This window comes from Dermacentor andersoni, chromosome 5, assembly GCF_023375885.2.
Source record: "Dermacentor andersoni chromosome 5, qqDerAnde1_hic_scaffold, whole genome shotgun sequence".
Taxonomy (NCBI): domain Eukaryota; kingdom Metazoa; phylum Arthropoda; class Arachnida; order Ixodida; family Ixodidae; genus Dermacentor; species Dermacentor andersoni.
Genome location: NC_092818.1, coordinates 3749541 through 3755678, shown reverse-complemented (window position 1 = coordinate 3755678; position 6138 = coordinate 3749541). Strand labels below are relative to the sequence as shown.

The 6138-nt window shown below is 42.1% G+C and overlaps 1 long non-coding RNA gene across 1 annotated transcript; it reads right to left on the bottom strand.

Moving 5' to 3' along the window:
• Positions 1-2454: 2454 nt before the first annotated feature.
• Positions 2455-5773, bottom strand: LOC126530134 (uncharacterized). The gene is made up of 2 exons (XR_007599366.2): positions 5665-5773; positions 2455-2621 (listed from the first exon to the last, which is right to left on the bottom strand). It is a non-coding gene; the product is annotated as an uncharacterized lncRNA (long non-coding RNA).
• Between the last annotated feature and the right edge of the window lie 365 nt (positions 5774-6138).

Sequence of the window (6138 nt, the reverse complement as noted above, 5' to 3'; positions counted from 1 at the left end):
AATTACTTTTGCTTAAAAATAATCCTAATCTTCCTTGATAGCTGTCCTTTTTTTACTAGACAATATTAGCATGGTGCTGAATTCCAAGATAAATATGCCTGCTGTAACTGTATGCATCAGTGTTTGACTATTCGTTACCTACTATTCCTATTAGAAAAAATGTATTTGCCAACCTCCAATTATTTGCATTGAAGTAGTGAAGAGTTTGACGGCAGCCTGTCTGGTTTTGTCAAAAGAGGCACGGTAAGTAGTTTAAAATTAGATGCCAACCATAAAAAATGAAAAAAATAAGAACTGGTTCAACTGGAGCTTTGTTCACAATCTTTGTGAACAAGGCTTTCAATTAAGTGGGAGCCAAAACATCTATCTTGTATGCCCGATCTTCATTTGCTTATTATTATTATTTGAATTCATCTAGCCCTAAAGAGGTGGCAATTTATTTCGAATACTACTCTTTGCATTTTTGTTTCCATTGCTGAGTTTTTTTTTTTAAAGTAACTTCATGCACCACACAAGTACAACTCAAACATTTTCATTCTTTCAAGGACGTCACAACTAGTGGAAGGTATTCTGCACTAACATAATTATTTTGAGATTTCCAGTAAATATGTAGTCCTCATAAAAAGTATCTAAATAATTTTGGCCTAAGCGGTTATACATTAACCATGTAGGCTTCATCAACTTCTGATATCACATGGTCTTGGCAAACTTGTGAGCTGACAAGTTTGAGTATGCAGTCACTTCCCTCCATATTTGTTTCGATGAAGGCTTGCCCTTTGGTGCTACTCTGGATCCACCCCCGTTTCCTGTGATTACCACTACGGGCTTCAAGGCACACACCCTCAGGAAAACTTTTCATGCACCAAACCTGGTTCTTTCACACTTTACTAAGACAGACATTGAAAGCAAGGATGGCATAGCAGGCATGTTGGTTACAGAAGTACTTTATTAAATAGCTTTGTAAGTATTCATCTAGTGGACATGTCCATATCCTCTTCTGCTGAAGTGCAAATTAGCTGGGGGAGCATGTCTCCTTCTCATGCATGTGCTAGCCCAGCCAATCAGAACTTCAGGAGCGGATGAAATGGACATTTCCACTAGATGGACACAGAATCCATCCCCTGTTCTCTGTCCTATCTTTCCACCCTTCTCCATGTATTTTACTCAGTAAAATACTGGTTCAGCATGTTGGTCACCTTAATCAATCTTCCAGTAGCTCAGCACTTAGAAGGTATACAATACAAATAAAGCACTGTAAACCCAAGCAGTTAGGCTGGCGATTGCTGCTGTTATGCACCATACAGGCTGAAGCAATGGCTTCACCGTAGCTTTCTAAATTAACTTTACTGAACTTTGAATTTAGAGAAAGCACAATATAAAAACAGACTAGCATCTTTCTTATGTGCATCACCACTCTGCTTTTTTGTGTTACTAAAATAAGCATATTGAACCTAAATGAAGTAAAAAGACAAGGAAATTGTGTCACTAATTTCATTTCACTGTCTTTTTAAAAGTATAGCAAGATTTTTTAATTGCATTACGAGTTGTTATTATGTTTCGATCTTAATGTTCATTTCTCATGCTCCAAATAGGGCTACAACTGTTCCCTCATCCACAGCTATCAATGCCTTATGGCAACTTTGGAAGCTCTCTGAACTGAGTAAATGCTATGCATTGCATAATTTCTTAATACATTTTCATGGCTGCCTTTAACCTCTATAGTTCCTCATTAAAGCCAGCATCTCTCTTGTGGCCACCTTTAAAGACCTTGTAGTAATGTATGCCTAACAAGAAAGATGGGTGCTTTGTAGTGCTAGTATGCTCTAAGTAAATCATTTTATGCAAAAATTGCTGACATAATTGTCTGACAAATACTGCATCATGTTTGCTATTTTGCCTTCTGTTTCAATTTCACTGCATCTATACATTTTACCAGTGCATGAGTAGGGTTCAAGGCTGTTCTTTAAAATGCTCATGAGCACTTATCATGATCAGTTCCCCATATAAGTGGTTTTGCTGAAGAGAATACAGGAATATGAGCAAAATTGACATGGAACCAACATATAGATAAAGATAACGTCTGCATGACTGCCTATCAAAAGTTATATTTTCTTAGAAAAAAAAAAAACTGGAACGTGCATCGCGTAATATAAAGCTTATTGCATACACCGCCTTCATTAGGATGATACTAGAATATTCAGCGTTGTTTGGAGTCCCCATCAAGTGACGCTTAAGAGGAAGTTGGAAAGGATACAGAGTCTGGCGGCGCGTTTTATTTGTTCGACATACCGAAGGAAAGAATCAGTCACGCTTATGTTACAGCGTTGCAACTTCGATCTTCTTGAGGTACGTAGGAAAAAATATAGGCTGAAGGTGCTCTATCAAATAATGCAGGATCAACTTAAGGTTGATAAGCTCAAATATCTACATGCTCCAGGCAAAAGAAACGAGGAATGTGGGTAAAAACACTTTATTTTCAGCACACATGTTTTTTTCATGAACTGCTGTTATACTGCTAAAATCTGCACATTTAATAAAAGTACACTGCTCTGCTTCATCACTCCATGCTAAGTGCAAGTATCCTGTACCAGGAAGTCAAACCAAGACGTGGGATGTTCAGTCTGTGAAAATAAAAGCGAGTTTGAAACATTAACGTGCAAAAACTAAAGCACACTCAAGAAAATAAACACAGCACAGGAACATATCCAATGAATCAGAATTACCTTTGAGAGCAAACATATAGTTTCTATGGCACAGTGAAGAAACCTTATTCCTCCGGCTTTTTTTGTGCGCGAGAAAATATGAAAGTGCATGCGTTCTCCCCATATTGTGTATCTGTCACCTTTTCACACACAACAAAGATGTTGTCTCAATGTGCCCAACTGTCTTTGCATATCCATTTCTCTGCTCTCATACCATGATACCTACAGTTAAAGGCTGTAGCAATGCTTAACTTGAATGAACCAACACAAGCTACATGCACTGTGCTGTTGAACATGGCATTGTAAGTTAGATTCATGCACAGCACATTCATGTGCCATAAACATTTGATTGTGATTGTAGGCGAGATAAATAAAAAGAAGGTATGTAAATAAGAATATTCCCTAATAAGCTGTGCAGAAGTGCTCTCCCGTTTGGACAGAACCCGAGCACAGCTGCAGTGAACAAGAAGCCAACTTATACAGCATTTAAAATCTAGGTTCTAAATGTGCTACAGATTTTTCTGAATTCATGGTCGAAAATCTAGGTGTTAAAGGTGACCAACATTTAAACAGGTCTCTATTCGGACTGGTAATGCTATGTGTCCCCTAGTTTGATAAAATATGCCATATCACTGGTCTCCCAAGCAAGCTACGGCTGCTGTCCAGTTGCAAGTGCAAATCACTCAATTATGTTTAGGGCACGTTTGAGCAAAAGGCAGCCAAGATTACTGTGCCATTGAGATCTATTTCCTGACATCTGATTTCTTCTCAGAAAGCTACCTCTAAAAAAAAACCTTCACAACAACATAACCCAAACCTTTCTTAAGTAAAGCCATCACACTGGTCCTTCAACACTAATTACACAGTGGCTGTAACGTTATGTACGTCAGCACCTAACAAAGTACAGGAAAATTTAATAATGGCAGCGTGACAGGTACACAAAAAGTAAAGGGATAAAACATCACACAGGCTGCCATCAGTGTTCATATCTCCATTTCAATGTGGATGTTTTTAGCAGTGAATACATGTTTTTATTAAACTGAGTCATATTATTACAAAAGCGAAGGGCAAGGGTCTTTACATTCTAAACTGACAAATGTGCTTTATTACGATTCACCGCAATACAGGAGGTGTTTTGCAGTGAACCATCACATAAGGTTTTGGCGAACTACAGCGGGCGTGTCCTGCAGCGGGGTCTCTTGTGTATTGCGGTAAAGCGTATTATTGTGACAAGAGCTAACCTGGCATGTATGGCTTTAGCCAACAACAGTTCCCAAGACATCATGCATCCTGCCACGAAAATCTGCTTTGATGAGAGTAGAACATTAGGTTAGTCGCTGACAGAAACCATACATTCCAGATTCACGTAAATCTTTCCCAATATCGGCATGCTTCACCGCAACACACAAATATGTTGCGGTGATAACGGTGGTCGAACAGGCTGGTGCAAATGTTTCGACAGGGGAACGTGCCTTCATCAGGGCAACTGCTTTCCTTGGCAGTTTTCATATACGTGAGTCCCCCCAACTCCCAACAGGGGAGATTTACCTGGACCTTTGCCAAGAGACGTACCGACAAGCGTTTGGTAGTGGCTGGTAGAGATGCAGGAGTCTAAAAAGCGTTGCGAAATTCGGTTCCGTAAAGTTAGCTTCACCGCAATACAAATATGTTAAGCGGTAGACATACAAAATATGTTGCGGTGAATCATAGCAAGGGTACCTGGCCTTTGATGCAAAGCAGGTTCCCAAGAGGCACGGTAATCCCGTGGCTAGTTATGCAGTTCCCCGCATGCGAGTGAGTTCCCTGCGTTCGGCGGTTTCCCAGTGACATACAAAATTACATTGATTGACTGTGTTGTAAATGGGTGACGGCACTATATGCTGATGCAAAAGCGTCGTTTCGCTTTCGAAAACTGCGCTCGACTAAAGAGAACACCTTGACTCGCATATGACCAACGCAGTTGAACAGGAAACTACGAAATTACGTAGCTATTACGGAAGAAATCATCAGCTCAGAAAAAAAATGGCCGTGTAAACATTAACTGGCTTACGAGGTCGACAAACCAACGGTTCAAAGCATCACAGCCACGTCCGAAATAGCGCTGACGGCCGGCCAGTACACTTAGGCGCCTCGGCGCGCGTAATGTAACAGGAGACGGCAGGTGCACGCGTACATCATTAAGGAACACATATTATTTATGTCGGTGAAAGCGGTCACTCTTCAGTTCTGACATGCTTCACCGCGTAACACTAGTCTACTGCGGCGAAGCTGACTTCAGGACGCCGATTTCTTCAACTCGTCTAGCGAGGCAGGTCTGTTTATTACGCTTGGCAACGTTTGACATTTTCTGCCTTAATTTCGTTTGTTCTTTTTAATTTTCTTGTCACAGTGACCCTGTATCACGCAGTAGCAGAGCTAGTGCCGCGTCTTAACTGCGTTAGGAAAGGCAAGCGTATTTTGCAGCAAGCACGGTGGCATGGCTCTTGTTTGGAAACTTCAAGAGACGCTCTTCCGCGCAGCGATGTCATTTGTATTATTAAAAGAATGCAGGTGATGATTAAATGAGCCGCAGCAAAGCTGTTAAAAAGCAGTAGTAATGCTGTTCTACGATCCTCTCGCTCGAGCGAGATGGTCTTAGAAAAAAAGCGCGATGTAACGCGATCTGACGGAACAGCTCGTCATGCCAGTGTTTTCTTACGTCCTCTTTCTTTCGCGCATTCTCCCCTGAACCAGACTACTGAATGGTTCTGCGCACGCACAGCATGACGATCCTGACGGAGGCAATACCACTCACATGAGCAGCTCCACATAAGATGCCACGGCCCATTCCACATGACGGCTGCAATTTGACGCGGCCAGGAGGCAAAATATGCGCACAAGGTACCTAATGGTAACGCATCAAACTGTTCACAGCCCCAATCCTTTATTATACGCATATAGCGTGGAAAGATGAATTACTCACGCTCTAAGTGGGCACGGAATACGGACCGTTTCGCAGCGCAGCCGGCTCCGTAAGACGGCCGCCATGGAAATGAGCGGATGTGACATCATGGGTTATAGCGGACGTGACGTCATGGGTGAATGTAGACATTTCGGGCACCTTTCGTCTGCTGTGCCCGGGCACAGCAGACACGGCCATTCATCTTTCCACGCTACATGCGTGTAATAAAGGATTGCGGCTGTGAGCAGTTTGATGCGTTACCATTAGGTACCTTGTGCGCATATTTTGCCTCCTGGCCGCGTCAAATTGCAGCCGGCATGTGGAATGGGCCGTGGCATCTTATATGGAGCTGCTCGTGTGAGTGGTATTGCCTCCGTCAGGATCGTCAGTGCGTGCACAGAACCATTCAGTAGTCTGGTTCAGGGGAGGATACGCGAAAGAACGAGGACGTAAGAAAACACTGGTATGACGAGCTGTTCCGTCAGATCGCGTTAC